Source organism: Pinus tabuliformis, chromosome 6 (genome assembly GCF_031772625.1).
Source record: "Pinus tabuliformis cultivar Carrire ecotype Pingquan chromosome 6, CPIR1, whole genome shotgun sequence".
NCBI classification, from domain to species: Eukaryota; Viridiplantae; Streptophyta; class Pinopsida; order Pinales; family Pinaceae; genus Pinus; species Pinus tabuliformis.
The window spans coordinates 167,216,314-167,238,015 of NC_142292.1; positions in this window are offsets into that span (position 1 = coordinate 167,216,314).

Sequence of the window (21,702 nt, forward strand, 5' to 3'; positions counted from 1 at the left end):
CATACCTTGGGAGCTTGTAAGGACAGAGCTCACAGCCATAAATTCTGATGACTTTATGGTTTTGATATAGGTACCAATCACTTATTTTATAACTCTTGGACAACTACAAAGTTTTCTGAATCTCAAATGACAGTCTGGGAGGAGGGATCTCATTAAGAGGCAAGAGACGGGGTACAAAAATTGGTCAACAAACTCACAGTAAGAATATGGAGAGTCTTGAACTTGGTGGAAAACTGATGACCAGAAGATGACAGACCTCTTTTCACCCCTAGAATCCAATTTCTTGATGGGGCATTGAAAGACTTCAGACTGATAATACATGAATAAGTGGTAGATATATGATAAATATTTAAATACTCCCTCCCTATCCACTTTCAAGAGCTGGTCATGTATTTTATTGGCTATAAACTTGGAAAAGTTATATTTGTAAGCAGGAGGCTGGCCTGGGCTATATGCAGCTAATAATACCAGCATTGTCTCATCAATGTGCTCACTGGTTTTGTAGCCCAGCACATAGGAGATCATGTCAACTAGGAGCTTGCCTACATCATTGAAATGGACATATAAGAAAGGAGGTGGCCTTGTAGGCTAGCGTTCTGCCCTCATGAATGTCTTGGTGACCTTTTCAATGTCAGCACTGGAGATTCCGGCGCCTGCATCCAGCAAATAGTTCATGGAGAAGGGAAACAACAACTGAGTTTTCTTGAAATTGAGCATTTGGTTGATGGAGTCAGGATTAATGTGGAAAAGTATGCTCCCAGATGGAGATTTAACAGTTCTCTGAGTTGGATCATAGTTCTCAGCACATAAGCGGATGATTTCTGGAAAAATATTAAAATATGGGAGGAAATAGTAAGGCAGATTGGACTCCCATATACCATATGTGTCATTGTTGTTCAGATAGCTGTTTCTCAATTGGCAGAAGGTCTGTAAGTGGTTTCTGTCACCAACAAGATCTTGGATAAGGTAATCTCTATCAGCAAGAGGCATGGCTTCAAGCTCCTTGTTTGGTGGATTCATAGGAGTGACACTGAGAGCTGATGGTGTAGCCATTGGAGAACTTTCAGGTGTTAACTTTAGAATGCAGTTTTTGAGTATAACAGGCTGAATATGATAGCTTATGAGGATTAGAAGAGAAGTGGCAGAATGAGTGCAGCTGGAGCCAAAGTTGCCTTTGAAAAGAACAACTTGAAGAATTTGATTAGAACTTTAGTTTCTTCTGGTGAACTCTCAGAATTTATAGACAGTGAGGGTAATTGCAGAGGAGAAAAAGGATTGCAGCTTAGTATAATGAGAGCTTAAATAAAAAATCGGCAAAAGGGAACAATGCCGGGCAGGTGTGAGAGTACGTCGAATTTAAGCTCGAAAACGATTGTGCAACAGTGAAATTGTGTATGGTGCGTGGCTATCTTAAACAGGGGGTGGTTTAGATTGTTTTTAGGCCAACATTTACAGGACAATCACCATTAATTTAGGAGTTTTTTGGAAATTCAGTGGAAAAATTTGCAGAGAAAAGGAAGAACATGGGCAAACGGGTTGAATTTGGCAAATACCTAGATTAGCCAACGTCGAGGGTGGTCGAATTGATTGGAGGACGAAAGAATGTCGTTGAATTTGTGGGTGGCGGCGTCTGAAGCAGCGAATTTTGGAATCCAGAGGTAGTTGGAGGTGACCAGCAGAACAGCGCAGTCGCATTTGTATAGTGAAAATGACAAAAAATGGTCACTTTTGGCCTTTTTAACAACAAATTTGGCGCATATGCGCTTTTGGCGCTTTCCCGCGGTGACGTCAGCATGACGTCCCCGGGTACGGACGAGTGACGTGGATGTTGACTGGGATGACAGCGTGGCGGGACACGGTGGCAGAATGCGGGGGCGTCAGGACAGCGTGGCAAGCGACGTGGGGTAGTGGCGGGGGCCTGGGCGTGACATCACAGTGATGAGGGCGGTGACGTGATGGGGGTGGCCAGTTTGCTGGAGGTAGTTTCCGGTTTCCCCGCACCGCCTTTGGGGAGAAGTGGTTTCGGGGGGGAGGCCTTCGAACACCCCGGGCTGCCAACACGTGGCGAGGGTACGGCGGAAAAACCGCCCATTCCCCGGATGTTAAAGGTCAGCATATCGATGGCCCATATCACCCGCCCACCATTGGATCAGGCGTGGCGGGAGATCAACGGCTGGCGGGGCCTGTTGTATGGCGCGCAGGTTTGGGAGCGGGACCCACCCATTATTTAAATGGTATTTTATGGCGCGGTTTCAAAACCTTAGTTCGGGTGGGTTTTTGGGGTTCAAATTAATGTATGCGATGGGGCCACCATGTCTAATAAAAGTATTTAAACTTTTTAGGATTGGGTTTAGACTGCGGGGTGACTTTCAAGGGTTTTTAGGGGAATGGGGGTTTAGTTATAGGCTATTAATCTTAACCAGGGGTTAGATTAATTCCAGGGTAAGGACGCAGAAGGGTTGACTATAGTCCCAGATGGACTAATGTCTCCCATAATATGTTACTTAGCTATAATGCTAAGGGGGGGGGGGGATATTTAATATATTTTTGGGAATTTTTTATAGTTTTTGTAAGAAAATAGGGGTGGGGATGTACTAGGGAGCTATATAATAGGGTTAGAAGTTAATATGGGTATGTGAGGTGAAGTGGGAAAACAGAGATGGATGAAGTATGAAGTGATGGCTTTACACAAGAAATGTGGCTTCCTTTTGAAGAAGAAGGTCACAACTTGTCTTGATTTTGTCGAAGGAGAAATGCAAGGAGGACTATTTAGGCAGATCCCAAAGTCCTCAAGGGGATGTTAATAAGAAATCCTTTGAAGGGAATGAGGGAAGTTAGACATGCTTTGATAGTTTTGCCATATAGACCATTGTTCTTGCCTTTCTCTTATTGGTGAGATCAGATATGATTTTCCATATATCATGTGGTTAGATCTTGCTTCTGCAACCTCCAACTGCCTACCCTGCCTAATAGACCTAACATTCTTTCTTCTTTTTGATGGGTGCACTTAGCCTTGCAAACCCTGATAATCCTCTTTTCTTTTTGCTGCCCTCCTATCTAAATCTACCCTTATATCTTCCAAGGGCCCAGATTAAGCAATTGGGCTCCTCCCTTTCTCTATTCAACTAATCATCTGTCAAGCTTGAACTGTTTGAACAGGAATTCATTCTCTAGTCTAGAACAGGCAATTTAAAACATGGCATGGCCCAGCTTGAACTGTTGGGTCACCCATCAAGATAACAGTGGCATTTTGGTTGGCCACTTTCCTGGTCTTTCTTTGGGGTTCATTTCAATTATTTTTTCTGACCAATTCATTTTCTTGCCTTTTGATTATTCTTTTAAGGCATACCCTCTTTACATTTTTTAACTGTCTGTTTCTTTCACAAAATATGGAACCTTTGTGTCATCAAAGATGAACATTTTTGGCACTTCCACTGTCAATCATGAGAAATGAAACCCTATTGGTATAGGAGACTAACATCCCTGACCAATTTTTTCCACAACTTGGAATGGGCCCAGCCATAAGTGTTGGAATTTCATGTGTTTACCTTTTGGCTCATTCAACTTGTCCCATTTCAGGACTAGCTCTCCTACTTGGTAACTTTTATCTCTCGCCAGATGGTGATCAAACTATCTCTTCACGATCATTTGGTGATTTCTAAATTTATTTCTAGCTTTATCTCTCATTTCGTCCAACCTCATCAGTTGGTTAATCCTATCTTGAAATAAGGCTGAAGGGGTTCCTCTTCAAGCTTGGGAGAGCTGTAGAGAGGGAAGGGTAATGTTGGGAGGCAAGATGGCTTCCTATCCATAGACGAGGAAGTATGGGGAGTTTACTAAGGCCACTTTTGGGGTGGCCCTATCGACCCAAAGGGAATTTATTAGAGCGTTGTGCTAGTTCCTATGGTTGTCAGCGACAGACTTACAGATTATGTGTATGAGGTTCTTATTTGAGGACTCTGCAACTCCATTTCCCTAGGGGTAATAGTTTGCTGCATACCTTATGTGGATGGCTTTATAAATAGAAAATTCATTCAATTTCAGTGATGAAACGTAAGAAGAATTATCAAATATGAGAGCATCAGGGATGCCATATCTGTTGATAATGAAATTCTCAATAAATGATATTACCTCGTCTTCATTTATCTTCCGAAGCAGGATCACTTCAATCCATTTGGTGAAGTAGTCGGTCGCTGTGACTATATACTTATGCTGCTGTGAAAAGTTTCGAGTGGCCTCACCTATAACATCTAGGCCCCATTGCTGGAATGGGTGATAAATCATAACGGCCTGAGGGGAACGACTAGATTGCTTTATTGTCCTACGGCAGTTTGACATGCCTTGCATTTCTGGGCGTATGCATGCGAGTCTTTGAACACTGTGGGCCAATAATATCTAACTCTTATTATTTTGTGAGCAGTGGTCTCTCTGCCATAGTGACCACCTGCTGGGCCGTCATGCATTTCTTTCAAGACATGGTCAGAATCATCATTTTCCAAACACCTAAGCTAGATTCCATCATAATTTTTTTTGTATACTGTGTTATTGGCCAAATGATATTGATTAGATTTCAATCTGAGTGCTCTCTGTTATGATGCATCCATGTGTTCAAGACATGACCCCCATGTAAGACAAAAGCGGATATCGTAATACCATGACTGAGGGTCCAAAAGGGCCTCCGACATTTCGCGCTCACACATTAGCGCTTCATTAATCCATAGGGACTCCTCCTTGAATTCCACTTGTGCATTTTGTGGGTTCTATGCTTCTGGTTCTTCGAGCGCCCCTACTTTCTCCGCCAAGGCTTTTGCTGCTAGTCTGCACAGTCCTTGCCCTCGAACTATCTTTGCCAGCTTAATCTCGAGGTCGAACTCTTGAAGTGCGGTTATCCAATTTCCTCTCCATTCACCCATTTCTTTTTTCACGAAGAGGGCTCTTACAGTAGTGTGGGGAATGATCACTTTAGTCCTGGCCTTTAGTAGATAAGGGAAAAAATGTTTTATCACCTTGAAAACCGTGAAGCCTTGTTTCTCCATGTTGGGGTAGTTCAGTTCTGCTCCCTAGAGATTAGAACTCATATAAAAAATAGGGACTTCGTTGCCTTAAACATTTTTTTGAGTAAGTATTGCGGTGTATGAAACATCAGAAGCAAAAGTGTACAAGAAAAATTCCTTGTCGAAATTAGGGCTGACTAATGCAGGAGCTTCCACGATGGCTTCCTTGATTCGCTGAAACACTTTCTTGGCTTCATCGCTTCAGTTATACACAACATCTTTCTTCATCATCAGCTGCATGGGGCGCACTATTTTCGTGAAACCTGAGACAAATTTCCTAACGAAATTGATCTTCCCGAAGAAAGATTGCATTGCCCTTTTATCTGCAGGGGGTTGTATTCTCATGATGGTCTCTATTCTTCCAGGATCAATAACAATTCCTTCTTTAGAGAGGATATGACCTAGTAGTTTCCCCTCTGTGACTACGAAGATGCTCTTCTTGGGATTCAATGATATTCCATACTTTCGACATCTTTCGAAAATCTATTTCAGGTGATAAATATGATCCCCTTTGTGATATGAATACATAGTGATGTCATCCGTGTAAACCACTACTGATATGTTAATCAACCCTCGTAAAGCTATATCCATAGCTCTCTGGAATGTGGCACCTGCATTAATAAGTCCAAAAGGCATTTTACAATATGCATAAGTACCCCATTTAGTGTTGAAGGTTGTCTTAAGTTGATCCCCATTAGATATCAACACTTGATTATATCCGGAAAACCCATCTAATAGGGACAACATTTCAGACCCAGAAACGCACTGAAGAATGTGCTCCATAGAAGGGACATGATAGTTATCCTTTTGCAATGCTTTGTTCAGGTTTCTGAAATCAATACACAGCCTGATGTCTCCATTTTTCTTTCTTACTGGCACAAGATTGGCTACCCAGCGTGTGTGTCTGACAGGAAAGATGATTTTAGCATCCAACATTTTGTTTAATTCTTTCTTCACCAACGGTTCTAGGCTTGGATGCATCTTACAAAGCTTTTGTTGGTAGGGCCTAGCCTCCTTTTCCAAAGGAATTACATGCTGCATAATGCTGGTATCAAAGGTTTTTAGGTCTCCATATGTCCATGCAAAGACGTCCTTGTATTCTTTAAATAGCTTGACAAATGCAGCCTTTTCCTGTGGACAACACCCCAAGCCCAAATTGACATTTTTTGGGTCTTCTTTGGTTCCCAGGTTGACTGATTCATACTTCATGGATGAGCTATGTGTTTTGCAGTTAGTCAGCTTCTTGAATTTATCATGCAAGTCATACAAGTGCTCCATCTTAACAACTGACTTGGGAATCACATTGGGCTGATCCTTTTCCTCATCTTCCCTCTCATTCATAAGCCTGTCATGTTCTTTTTCATCAATGACTGCATTCTTGAATGTCTTCTCGCAGTGCAAGAACTCAAGGATTTGCTTGTCATCTTCGAACACCTGCCAATTTGAGATGTTATCAGGCACGGATGGTCTAAAAATCAATTCAACATAACATTTATTCTTCTTCAATCTAAAATCAAGAAAAAGTTTAGCAACCATACTAGCCATTAGATCGACATCTTGGTTTTGCCCTCGAGGTATGTATGTGATATTAAAGGAATCAAAACTGTCAATTAAGCTCCATACCTCATGCTGGTACCTCACCAAGTGTGGCGAGTTGCAGTGTATCCTTTTCCTTACCTGATCCACGATTATCTGTGAGTCACCAAAAACTTTAAGATTTTTCACCTTCATATCAATGGCTTTCTTCAGGCCCTGTAGCAAGCCTTCATATTCTGCTGTATTGTTGGTGCATGCAAACTCCAACCAGCTGGCCATCAGATGTTGGTTCCCTTGCGGGTCAATGAGAATGCTCCCAGCACCTGCACCTTCAAGGCAGTTAGAGCCATCAAAATAGAGTGTCCAAAATATAGACTCTAATGTTACATCAATTGAACTGCTATCTACGAAATTAGTCCTATCATCTACTATAATACAGGATAATTCATCAGTTGGATTACAGGGGAGAGCTTCCAACTGTGTGTTTGTCAGAGTTTCTTCAACTGTCTCTGCATGGAATTCTCCAAAGCAGGTTTCTGTGGCACAAACATTGAAACTATAATTCCCAAGGATAGAATTGGTAAACATTACAGGTTCATTGGGGTCGTTTAATTCTGTCACCACATACTTCATGTATATTTCTTGGTCAACTCTCAGTATATCACCCTTCCCCTTCTGAGGCAGCAAGAGATGGGATCAATCAATTGAGAAATATCCATTCAATTTTGTTGACCAATCCCTACTAAGCAACATTCCATAAGCCTCGGGTATGTCGACTACAACTATATCAATGACTTGTGTGTACTTTGGTTTAGTAGTCATCCAGATCAATACATCTTTCAATTCCCCAATTACTTTCACATTTTTCCTGTCTAATTGCATGATTCGAGTTGCAGTTTTCTCAGGTATCGCATGAAGTATTTTAGAAACAATGTAAGGAATCGTAGTGGATGAGGCACTTAAGTCTACCAAGCAATTGTGTACATTCATGTTGAAGATTTCAAATGTGATAAGGAAAGGGGGAGTCATGGATTTTGATTTCCTTCCTATCATGGCTGCATTGACATCTTGGGGGGTTCGCTTCATTTTTGACAGAGTGGCTTCCATGCCTGGTGGCTTTTGGGATGTACTGGAGGTACTAATAGGTCTGAACACCGACTTCTTGGTTTGGCTACCTGGGATGGTGGTACTTTTGCAGTTCCGCTCATTCATAGCTTTCAAGAGCAAATCTCTTTGTTGCGTTAATTTTAGCAAATCAAAGTATGTGATATTAGCCCTAGATTTCTTAAGATCATCCACAATGTTGTAATCAATGTTATAAACAGGGTAGGGAAGAGTAAACATACTGGTTTTTCCAATCTTAGGTGGGGGTTTACCATTTTGAGTCGCCTTCGTTGCAGTCAAATATGTATTCTGTTTTTCTGGAAAGTTTGCAGCAAGAGTATTCTTGGACTGACCACTAGGTCTACCCTTCTCAACAAGAACTTTCGGAGTGGGTGCCTTCAAAGGGTGAACATCTTTCTTTGTCTGGTCTACAGGCTCCATCACACCTGCAAGTGGCCCTTTACTTCGTGTATGGATTTCATTAGTGTGGATTTCTACCATATTGTCTCCTTGGTCATCATCGTTCTCATTTGCATAGAAATCCCACAGTACGTTGATTTGAGATTCTTCGTCCAAGGCTCTTCTACTTGGTATTCTTACTCATTTTCTTGTTCTGGCTCTAGCTCCACTATAGGTTCTTCTTGGTTAAGGAATGATCCGATAAGAGCTAACTCTTCTGTATTTAAATTCCCTTCATTGGGTGGAGCGGGCAGTGCAAGCTGACCATGAACACCTTCTATCTTTTTACGCTAGAAAGGTTTGAAATATTTTCTGTTGTTATACTCTCCTCCACTCCTGCTTGCATTCTCTCTAGAATTCCTTTTCATATCGATGACTGTGTTTGTCAACCTCTTAATGATCCAATGTAAACCTTCTATATCTGTGGTATCCATTTCTTTGATTTCAGCCCCTTTGTTATCATTCCCATTATTCTTCTTGGATGCTTAAGAGGCTTTCTTTTCTCTGGTTGTATGATGGCATGCTGTGAGACTGAGGATTTCATTCTCTACATTTACTGCTTCATCGATAACACCCTGTAAGGTTTGTGCGTTACTCATTTTGACCCACATCGCAATAGGGACAGGAAGAGCAGTGATGTAGAATTCCATGAGCACCTCCTCAGTGGGTCTATCATTATCCAGGATTCTGTTAAACAAGGTGTCGAATCGGATATTAAAATCCTTGACCTTTTCTTTGGTTTACATTTTCAAATGGGATGGTTCTAGAACTAAGGCCGCAGGGGTTTTGTCATCGCCATACTTATCTAAAAAGGCTTGTTAAAAGGCAACCCACGAGGTGATTGATCCTGTTCTCAAGCTAAAGTACCATGTGGAAGCTGCACCGATCAGGGTAAAAGGGAATACGCGACGTACATGCGCACAACCAGGAAGAAAGAGTGAATATGGTTATTAGTGGTGTCTCCTCGCTCAGGGTCGAATTTAGGTAGTACTCTTTCTGCATTCTTGGGTAAGGGATGATGCTGCCTAGGTATTGCTATGACGTCTTGAGCGAGCCAAGGAGGAAGTGCTCCGGGAGGAGGTGGGAGTTGGTTCCCACCTAGTTGAGGAATATTAGCCATATCGTAGATAGGGATGTTCTGGTTGAAGGTTTTTTCAAGGCTTTCTTTATTAAGACTTCCCAAATTGGGCCAGGGATTGCCTTCAGAGGGTGGATCTTTGGGAAGAAACCAGGAGTGTCGATACTTTGCAAGGATTCAAGAACAATATCTTTAAGAGCCGAGGCTGCAGATGTCTCTTCGTTTATGGAATAGATCCTTGGCTTTCTTTTAGTTGTCAGAGGTAAAGAGTGAAATATGGGGAGTTGAGAGAGGGAACGAGCGTAAGCCTGAGTAAGTATTCTGACTGGTTGTTCCTGAGTGATAGGATACTCCCATAGTGTCTCCTCTGCGAAATGAGGCTTTTTGGAATGGTAGGAAGGGTCTTTTCAACTTTCACGATCCATGCATTAATATTTTTGAGTCCATGTGCGAAACTTATAGATGAAATCATAAAAAGCTGTGGACGGTGGCTCATGCCCTCCTTCTAACGCCAATTTGTTGACATGGTGTTAGGCCCCTATACTACTAGGGTAACCCCTTATTGTTATTAGTACAACCCCCTTCTTATATTGATGTACCCATGTAGTGCCCATATTGTTACTATTGTGCCCCATCAAAGCCCACTATTGTTATTATTGTGCCCTTACATTATTATTGTTATGTCGGCTCTGATTATATTATGACCCCTTAGACTCCTATATATAGAAAGGAGGTCTTTTCATTTGTATCATCCAAGAATTGTTCATTTGTGTAATGTAGAGGAGGTTGCCCCCTCGAACAGGCTGGATTCTAAGGCGTCCAACTATCTTTTCTATCTTTTTATGAGCTGGTTTCATAACATTTGGTATTAGAGCTTTGGATTAGGGTTTTGCTGCTCCAAATAGGTCATCGTGGAATTTTCACTATAACTTTTTTTCTGCGACGTTTCAGAAGCAAAAAAAAAACCTACTTGAGACGAAATCGCACTGAACCTTGGTTTTGAATTTCAGAGCTTTTAGCACTATGTTTGCGGATATATGATCTGAGGAAGTTGGTCTTTTTGCAGACTCTTGAATTACATTCCAAACAGGTGACCTGGGGAAAATCGTCATAACTTTCTCTCTAAGCATTGGATTGAAATTTCGTAGGAAGGTGCAGAAAGAGGACACATAGGGCTACTTTAGGTCGCAATTTCAGAACTGGAAGAACCAAAATTACAGAGTTATAGTCATTTCAAGATCGAGCTCCTAAAATCAAGAAAAGGCAATATGAGGAAGTTTGATGGCAAGGATCCGGTAACTTGGATACTTCAGATGGAGCAATATTTTGATCTACATGGTGTACCACTGTTACAAAAGGTATGTATTGCATCTTCATATTTAGAACTAGATCAATTTTTATGGTATAAAGGGCTTTGTTCTCGTAAACAACTTATTATGTGGTCAATTTTCACGGAGGAAATGATAGCACATTATGAGGATACAAAGAGCAACACCTTCTTTAGAGCAACGCCACAACAATTGGAAAGACTAAAAGGGCTTTGTTACATAGTGGAAAGTAAAATTATGGCAACAAGGAAGTCTACCCCTCACAACTATAGATATGGAAGTGTTGTTTCTCCTGGCCTTCCACAACCTACAAGGTTACACCACAACAATTGGAAGAAAAAAGAGAAAAAGGGCTTTGTTACAATTGTGATAACAAATGCACTAAAGGTCATAAGTGTGCTGAGAAGAAATTATTTTACATAGAGTATGAAGAGAAGGAAGAAAATGATTAAGAAACATCAAAAGAAGAGGATATACGCCAGGACCCAACCCCAAAGAAAGAAGAAATGAATCAGACCATATCTTGTAAAGCATTGGCAAGAATTACCACTCCTCAAACTCTCAAGATAGAAGGACACATCAAGAAGAAAAAGGTCCAAGAAGTGAAAGATCGCATCGAGAAATAACAAATGAATCCAACCATATCTTGTACTTCATTGGTCAGAATTACCACTCCTCAAACTATCAAGATAGAAGGACATATGAAGAAGAAAAATGTTCAAGAAGTGAAAGATCACATCGAGCATCAAGAAATGAATCTGACCATATCTTGTAAAGGATTGGAAGAAATTACCACTCCTCAAACTCTAAAGATAGAAGGACATATCAAGAAGAAAAAGGTTCAAGCAATGAAAGATCACATCGAGCATCAACAAGAAGTTCTCCAACTTTTAAAGGATAACGCCACTTTGGTGCAAAATCGAATGAAACAACAGGCAGATCAACATCATAGTGAAAAATGATTTGATGTAGGTGATTGGGTATTTTTACTACTACATCTCAAGCAAGCTATTTATGAGAAGGAAATGTTGGCAATACTACATGCACTTAAGAAATAACGACCTTACCGAATGGGAAGACACTTCAAGGTAAAAATGGATCATGATAGTCTTAAATACTTTTTAGAACAACTGTTATCTTTAGAAGAACAGAAAAAATGTGTCACAAATATGATGGGTTATGACTTTGACATCATCTATAGAAAATGGAAGAAAAATTTTGTTGCAGATGCACTCTCAAGAAAGGATAAGGATGTGGAAGCATTGTTTTTTACTATTTCTATTATCCAACTAGATTGGATAAACGAAGCAAGGGATGAATGGAAGAAGGATGAAGAAGTATGGCCACTTATTCAAAAGTTGCAAAATATCCCAATTCAAACAATATTGCTAGAAATTGAAGAGGAAGGAAAAATAATATTGGAACCTGGAGCAATCACATAAACAAGAACCTGATAGCTACGAAATCGATCAATTTCAGAGTATCTCATCAAGTGGAAGAACTTACCCATTGAAGATTCCACATGGGAGGACAAGAATTTTATACAGAAGCATCAAGAAGTACTCAATCATTGAGAACAACACTTTTTGAAGGAGAGGGGCATGTTAGGCCCCTATACTACTAGGGTAACCCCTTATTTTTATTAGTACAACCCCCTTATTATATTGATGTACCCATGTAGTGCCCATATCGTTACTATTGTGCCCCATAAAAGCCCACTATTTTTATTATTGTGCCCTTACATTATTATTTTTATGTCAGCTCTGATTATATTATGACCCCTTAGATTCCTATATATAGAAAGGAGGTCTTTTCATTTGTATCATCTAAGAATTGTTCATTTGTGTAATGTAAAGGAGGTTACCCCCTCGAAGAGGCCAGACTATAAGGTGTTCAACTATCTTTTCTATCTTTTTGTGTGCTGGTTTCATAACACATGGCGAATTTTCACTATACCAACAAAAGGAACTAACCCGATCACAGACCCCAATTAGATCTATTTTGTTTGGAGTGGCTAGTTCCAATGGTTTTTAAAGGACCCCGTGGATTGTAATAGGTGTTGAAAGATTACTTCTTGGAGGAAGACTTCAATTAAATCAACAAATAAAACAACTAACCTATGTGTATCAAGTCCTATCTACACTATTTCTAACTACTCTAATCTAGCCTTAATTATCCTAATCTATCCCACATGAGCAAAACAAAAGGAGGTTAAACATCATATATAGATCTCATGTCCAAACGAATCAATTACTAGTCCACATAAGAATAAGGCAGTATTAAATCCTAATCACAATCCAATTACTTATATAGGAATATACATTCCTTTCCATACAAATAACACTTGCAACTGATGTTTAACAAAGTCTGGAATCAACGACCTTTCATGAATTATTAATGCTATTGGATTACATTCAAATAACCAGGAATAACCATGAGCTGCTAGTTATCAATATGCACAAATCAAATCACATTTGTCTTTATACCAACAACAACACACTGATTCTAAACACATGAGAGAAAAGGGAAATAAATATGAAACAATAGGCTCCTTCTTGAACCAAACAGTCCTCTTTATTCACAATAAATCAAAGCTGTTTTCTCCAAACAAAAAGCCCTTCTCTCCTATCTGGAGGGAATATTTATGCAGCTGGAAATGACTCTCAGTCTTCCCTTAACCCTTTCACCTTCCCCCTGTTCTCTTCGATATACAGATCAGAATACATAGATGTAGAACAATCGGTGTCACTACTGACATGTAGAGGGAATTTTCTGTCATTGGAGCGCTTCATTTCCTGGGGAAATGAATAGATGTTGATTAGAAGAGGATGACTGTGTGTCATCTCTTCATGATGAGATCTGGGGCAGTTTCGCTTTCGAAATACACAGGCAACACCTGGAAACCGACTGAGAATGCCAAAGGCCAACTCTTTCAACATAACACACCTACATATATGAGTTCTCCGGATCTACTTATGCATCCTTTACTCCTTGCCTACAGAGATAATATACACCAGTCATGCTTATGAAAATATGACAAAAATGCTTTAAAAACATAAGTCTTGCCTTCATTGAACGTTTATTACATCAGAAGGAATAAATGTGAAGGAATAGGCCCCTTTTTTCTAATTCTCGCATTGATTAAGTCCCGCAAGCGTAAACTCGGTCTACGTTGAAAATCGTCGTATAACACAGAACCAGATCTAAAATCCAGACTTGAAATATTATATATGGGGACCTATACCCTATTGGGTCCGCCATATCGCATCACATCGCGCCATGTGTTTGGGCTTAAAGCTATGCTGATTACGCCTTTCAATTGGCCGGACCCAACATACATATATGTCGTGGTTCATAATCCCTTCAAGTCCATCGCAAAAGACTCCTCTTTGAAAAACCCCGACCCAAGCATATTATCAAAGAATGGGAAAACACGAGAAAACCCCGTGGCCGAGCCATAGGGCCAGACTTGAAAATTTATGCACCTGCATTGATAGTTATCGGTAGGTCTGGTATGGAGTGGTGTGCCTTATATATAACCCCGGGAACCCGCCGATTGTGATGTGCGATGGGGCTTCGGACCTAACACACAAACACACACACACACACATAAATATATATGTGTGTGTGTGTGTGTGTGTGTGTGTGTGTGTGTGTGTTTGTGTGTGTATGTGTGTTAATACTGCCGACGGGTCCGCAATGTTAGACTCCCTTTGAAAAAACCCTGCCCTTAATATCTTTCGAAAATAAAGAAATATAGGGGAAAACCCAAGTCCAGCCGTTAGGCCGGACTTGAAATTTTATATGCCCTGCTCTATAATCATCGATGGGTCCAGGTGATAATGGTGCGTCATATATATAACCCCTGGGTTCCGCCAATAACAATAAGTGATTGGGTGGGGGGGGGGGGGACCCAATAATATATATATTGTAGCTGATAGCCCTATTGGGTCCGCTAAATCGCATCGGCCTTATGGCTTGGCTTTGACTCCCACCAATTGCGATATGCGATATGGTCCTAGACCCGACATATGTATGAAATATGGTTAATAATGCCATCAGGTCCAGGCTATAGTAATGCGTAGTGATGATTGCGATAGGCCAAAAAAAGGGGTGATTTATGCATTTTGTGAAGCATTTCCTTTGTAAAGGGTTATAATGGAATAAGGTGCGATAGAAGATTTTTGGAGGGTTGGAAAGGTCCCGATGGAGGAAATGAATGGAGGGTTAGGAGGGGCTAGAGATAAATCATGCAACAGATATTTAAAGAGGGGGGCTCAACCAATTTTTTTTTTTTTGAAGATTTGACTTGGAAAGGGATTAAAGTCTTGAGGATAAAATAGATCATCCGAAAAGATGAAAGATCAAACTTCTAGGGGGGACATTCAAAATTTGCTATCAGAGCATGTTTTAATGGGGTGGTGTTTGTGGCCACAACATGTTCAGAAGGAAATACCTACTTGTTCTCATTGCTAGAGAATTGGTCACGATGAATCGAAGTGCTGGAAACTTCATCCAAAACTTAAGCCCAAAAATTTCCTTAAGGCAAACGATGAAAAGAAGGCCATTGCAGCAGTCCAGTAAGATCTAGGTTCAGATTCAGGTGATGAAAGGAGGATAACCACCATGGTTACGACAGGTAAAACTTCTGATACTGGTTCAAGTTTGAAAACTAATGTATCTTCTTCAAACATAAATCCTTCACATGAGGATAAAAGAGTTGAACTCTTCCATATAAGGATAACTTCTAAGCATACAAAGATTGACACAATGTTTGATGGTGGATTGCAAGAAAATTTAATATCTAAACATATAATTAATCATTTGGGATTGGAAACACATAATCATCCAAGACCATACCCATTAGGTTGGATTAATAAATCAACTTAGATACATGTCACAAAGTAGTGTCGATTAAAATTTACAATTACATCTAAGTACACTGATGAAGTGGAGTTAGAAGTGATCCCAATAGACATATGTGGAGTTGTCTTAGGAGGTCCTTATCTTTATGATCGAGATGCAGTGTTTTACAAAAGAGAACATAAATATCACCTAAAGAAAGAAGGGGTTGAATTTATTGTTAGGGCACATAAAGTCAAATCAAAATTGGATTTAATCGTTACAAATCAAGTTAAGCAGTTAATAAGCTCAAGTAAATATGTACTCATGTTTATTAAGGAACAACATAAGGATGCAGGTCAGTATTGGGGAAAGTCAGTATTACATTTCTTTGGTATTACATCATCATTTCATGCTTTAAAAACTAATGAAGCCTCTTTTCAAGTGAAGAGGAAGTTTATAAGTTTTCATGACAAAGCATTTTCGAAAGTAGACCTAAAGTTTCCTTATCATGATTTGAAAACTAATGCATTAAGTGAAAATGTTATTCAATGGATATATCAGTTAATAGACGAAGAAATAGTGATTCAAGTAAATCAACAATTACTTAGATAGTTTCAAAGTCAAACTAAGTTGCAGTAGTCTTTACATCACAACTGGATGAGTTCTGTGCAACAAGTTCACTTAGTAATCAGTCAACAAGAAAGTAAATCAAGTAAATTAATTGGTATGAAGTCAAAATCAAAGGAGTCTTTGAATATTTTAGTTATTCTGGAAAGTAGATTGTTAATACCCATTAGATGTATTGAACAAAGTTCTACAAATACTGTTTTCAAAGATGTTTTTGAATCACTAACTCATGATTCTTCGTGCAAAGAATTCAATTGCCATGTTGATAACAGGTTGTTTACACATCATCGCAAGTTATGCATACTGCAGATGGAAGAAACAGGTCACGGAATCAAAATGTGCCATGGTTAGCATCATCAGGGTCATCACTTGCAAGTGATTGATCGAATGTATTGGTACATCGTCAGGTCAAGGTGGAAAGAGATGGAGTTCTACCCTCGTCGACTATTTGTTTAGTCAAAATTTTGTGGGAATGAGGGTTTGATGCATATTTCAGTTTCAAATTTTGTAGCAATATTCAACAAACTTCAGGCATGTGCTACAACCTCCACATAGCACTTTCTTGGGTCTAGCAGGAAGAATTTTTCTTTTCTCATTTTTTTGCAGGATTTTTTTTTGGGCAGCGACTTTGCAGATCAGATCTGAAACATTTGGTACAAAATTTACAAAAACAAATACCAGATCTGGATTCCTCTCAAAAAATCACCCAATTTAAAAAAAAAATGGGTCGAATCAGAGTTCAGATGTGGGAGATATCGCTGATTGAAAATCAACTATTTTATCAGAATTTTTGTGACGTCGAAACTGTTGCAGCGCGAATCTGAGATCTCAGATTGTCCAGATAAGTATTTCCAACTCATGGGAAGATGAAAAATGATCTTTCTGCTTCTAAAAATAGGTTATAATAAATATTCTGAGTTATATTGGCCGAGTTATGTCCATTTTAATTCTGGAGCAGCATTCGGAGTGGGTTCCCATTGGAGACGTGCCCTTCCACCCCACTCTAGTAGGCACTTGCTTCACATTCATCAGTTTCAACATAGCAGCGTTTGGCTTGGGTTATTTGGAGATGTGCCCTCCCACCCCAGGCTACGTAGGCACCTTCTACTTCATCAACAACCAACATCACGGTTATGGGTCATCCACAAACCCACACTTCATCGAAGTCCATTTGCTAGGCCGCATACTATCAGTATCACAGTTGGTCACAAGCATTACAGGGTATCTCTATCCTCGGATCTTCGTTCTTCATGGTTATGGGTCATCCACAAACCCACACTTCATCGAAGTCCATTTGCTAGGCCGCACACTGTCATCATCACAGTTGGTCACAAGCATTACAGGGTAACTCTATCCTCGGATCTTCGTTTATCATGGTTTTGGGTTAACCACATAAAACCCTTATCTTCAGTGGCTCTTCATATTCAACAAAGGCTTGGCAGGAGGGAACTTTACGCAATGGGGACCATTGCTTCTTAAGGAGGGAGGAATGATCCGAATGGAAAATGGCATCAACCCATGGTACTCATCCACCCATATTATTCATCGACCCATGGGTAAACCCATATTATTCATCGACCCATGGAATTTACCCATGGTATTGTAAATGGCATCCGCCCGTGGTATTGTAAAATCCACCCATGGTATTCATTCACCCATGGAAATGATCCGAATGGAAAATGGCATCAACCCATGGTACTCATCCACCCATATTATTCATCGACCCATGGAATTTACCCATGGTATTGTAAATGGCATCCGCCCGTGGTATTGTAAAATCCACCCATGGTATTCATTCACCCATGGAATTGACCCATGGTATTGTAACTGAAAAAACACTATAAGTAACAAGTCACATTTTGTAAAAGGACAGATTGTCCGCCACAACGTAGCCTTTACAGTTATTATCGGTTTTAATAAAAAGTTTCTTTGTGGTTTTGTTTATTGGGCATTCTCCTATTTTTTTCTTCTAGCAATTCAAGTTTTTAGATCTTGGGGGTCTCTCACCCCAAGATCCATTTCAATCTTTTAGATCTTGGGGGCCTCCTCCCAATCTATAAGTAACAAGTCACATTTTGTGGCGGACAATATGTCCTTTTACAAAATGTGACTTGTTACTTATAGTATTTTTTCAGTTAAAATACCATGGGTCAATTCCATGGGTGAATGAATACCATGGGTGTATTTTACAATACCACGGGCGGATGCCATTTACAATACCATGGGTAAATTCCATGGGTTGATGAATAATATGGGTGGATGAGTACCATGGGTTGATGCCATTTTCCATTCAGATCATTTCCATGGGTGAATGAATACCATGGGCGGATTTTACAATACCACGGGCGGATGCCATTTACAATACCATGGGTAAATTCCATGGGTCGATGAATAATATGGGTTTACCCATGGGTCGATGAATAATATGGGTGGATGAGTACCATGGGTTGAAGCCATTTTCCATTCGGATCATCCAAAAGCTTTCAAGTGGAGAGGAATGATCCAGGAGGATCTGTTGATTCAATTGCACAGGTGTTTAGTGTCATTGTCGCCTCAGTTTATGGGTGTTGTTCAGTTTTGACAGTGTTGGTTATGATAAGGTTGTTCAGGTAATGTTCATAGGTTTTCATGGTGTTCAGGGGAGATGGTTTAGTATTTGGTTTTTGACTTTAGTTCATCAATAGTTCCCCAGGGTTTGCTCGACTACATGTGTTTTGTCGTTCAAAAAATAGGATTGGTGTCGACATGGTTGTGTCATCCATCACAGAGATTTGATATGTCGTCAGGGTGTCGTTTATGGCATAGGTTCATCGTCAAGGTTGTCGTTATAAAGATAGCTGGAGTCGACGATAGACGTGGTTTTATGTCAAAATGTGATGAAAGATTGTAAAAGGGTTTTTAAAATTCTAGACCTAAACCCTAATCCTACATCTAAATCCTAATGATCAAAACCTAACCTAAAAACCTAAATCCTATGATAAACCTATTGTATCAAATCCATTACAAAACCATATGCCAAACACTAACATGCTACATTCAAAATACATTAAAAAAATTATGTATAACCGAAACCTAACCCTAAGCCTAAAGTCCTAACTCTCGGGCTATATGTTTTAACAAAAATTACAAATAAAATGTTATAATAGTCCCTAACTGTGAGGATACCACAATGGAACCGTAGACATATGAACATGGCATTGTAAAACCATCCAGGTATGTGCTGGCAGTTTTGGAGTTGACTGCCACCTAAACTGTTAACTAAACCACATTGGAACCGTGTCAATGTGAGCGCTGCAAACAAACTGCCGGAGTATATGTCATGGTGTTCGGAGGTTAGCCGTAACTGTCGGAGAACGCAGACAAATGAATCGTCAGCCCGTGCTGTCAACCGGAACTGTTGACGTACTAACTGCGGGTTAGTTCGAATGTTCACATGAGCTATCCAACCCGCCCGGTTAATGCTGACAGCTAGTGGTTTCAGGGATAATCCAAAGTTATTTTGGGTTTTATATTGTTAATTTGTTTTTCAACTAATTCGAGGACCATGGCATAATGAACCAAGGTGGCAAAACATAACCAAAAACCCTAATTCAACCCCAGAAGTCAGCTCATACACCTCAAAAGTAGTCAAGGAGGTTTCCATGTACTTGTAGGCCTATAAGAGGCAGTTCTTCTCATTGAAGAATAGATTGGTGGTTTTGGGTTTTTGTATGCAGGTTCTGGAGGACATAGGCTGTTTTGTTTTCAGGGTTTCAAAAGCATCTGGAGTTGGAATTGGAAACCATAAGTGGCATTGGAAAGCTGGTTCAGAGAGCTATCTGATGACAGAGGTCAGAATTTCCTGTGTGCAAGTTCAGTCTATCTAAATCACTGTGTAATCGACTCCTTCCTTCTCATTCCTAATAAAAATGGTCAACCATCTTGAAAGTGGACCCAGAGACATAGTCCATCAGGGACAAACTCTATAATCAATCTTTCTGTCTGGTATATCTATGTATTTTGTTGTTTTCACTTCTGTTTTACATCTTACTTACGGTTTATCAGATGTCATAAAGTGTTCTATTCAAGTAGTTTACCTCGATTTCCATGCTTTTAGTTAACATTCGACTCATTAATGGCTAATCAATTCTAATTAGTTTTTAGTTTATGTTCTTTTCAGATCACTCTCTCTTGACAACTAGTTTGACCGTTTCAACAATTGTACATTTGTAGATATTAGCTGCTAGATTCGGAGAACGGTTTTCTCTGATGCTGTGCAAGAGACTAAGATTGTAACAAAATACTATTTAATTAATTGAATGCAAACTATTTTGATGTTCTCTATATAAGCTGTGAATCCACCGTAACCCTAGTCAGAGAGTTGGGCCCACTGTTCTGATTAGGTGCTGCGTTATTTCTATGTGTTGTTATTTTATTTATGTTGGTTTATTTCGATTGCTGTTACATTAGTTTACTTCAATTGCTGTGAATGCTTTTATCATTCTGCATTATTCTTATTTACCACCATAGTGGTTCTTTAATTAGTTCAGTTATTAAATCTAGGATTGGTGATTAGATTGTGTCATTGTTACTTGCATATACTTTGCACGTTACCTTGAAATAATATATGCACCCGGATTGATAAATTAAATGTGGAAAAGGGTTGAATAGTTATTCACACTCGGACACCAAAAAATACAATGTGCCCAAAAACCATAACTCATTTCACAATCAAAATATTTTATTTTAATTAATTTTATAACTTTTTTTAATTAAATATAAAAGCAAAAAGGTTATAATACTTTTGAGATATATTTAAACCCTCTACTTTCACCACTAAAAATATTTTATGGATATTCTAGAAAGATTAAATCAAGGTTTTAATAAAATGAAATTGAGGATATTTTTATATAGAGAGATGCAAAATTTATATAATATAAATTATATTATTAAGAATAAACATAGATCCATCTTAACTAAGGATCTACCAAGTGAGAAGAATAAAATTTCTTGAGGTGCAAACCGTTTTTCAAGTTTTGCACTAAAAAGGAAGTTTGCATCTTGAGAGTCTTGAACACTCCCAATGCTTGGTAGATCCAGAGTTAAGATGGATCTATGCTAGTGGATAACTTCAGTGATAACTACACAGACACCAACTTCCAAGTATTACAATATATCTGTTAGTAACCTTGATAATTAAGAAATTTCAATGGCCTTTTAGAATCATCCAAGTCATAGTAGCTCATACTCATGTTCTACAAAATCATTTGTGACTCATCCAAGTCATAATAGTCTTTTATTATCATACTATTACGAGTTGCTCATAGGAGTTTTGAGAAGAAACAAGCAATTCCAACAAGAAACTAGTGGAAGGTCCAACAATCCACCAAATAAGACAACCAAGAAAAGTAGGATCCCCTATATGTGGTTTGTTTGACACCTCAAGATTGGAGGAGTGAAAAGCCAAAATCAAACTCGTTTGAAACAAAGAAATACATCAAAATTCATGAAACCACAAAGCATTTCCAAAACAATCCTCTAAAACCATTATCCCACTTAGGAAGGAATATATGTCACTTTGCAATTAATTACCATTGTTCAACATTAAACCACGAGTATGTGAATTCATTGCTAGGGTGGTGCTCCTTGAATGCCAAATTTCATAACTTAAATGCCCTTTCCACTTGAAACG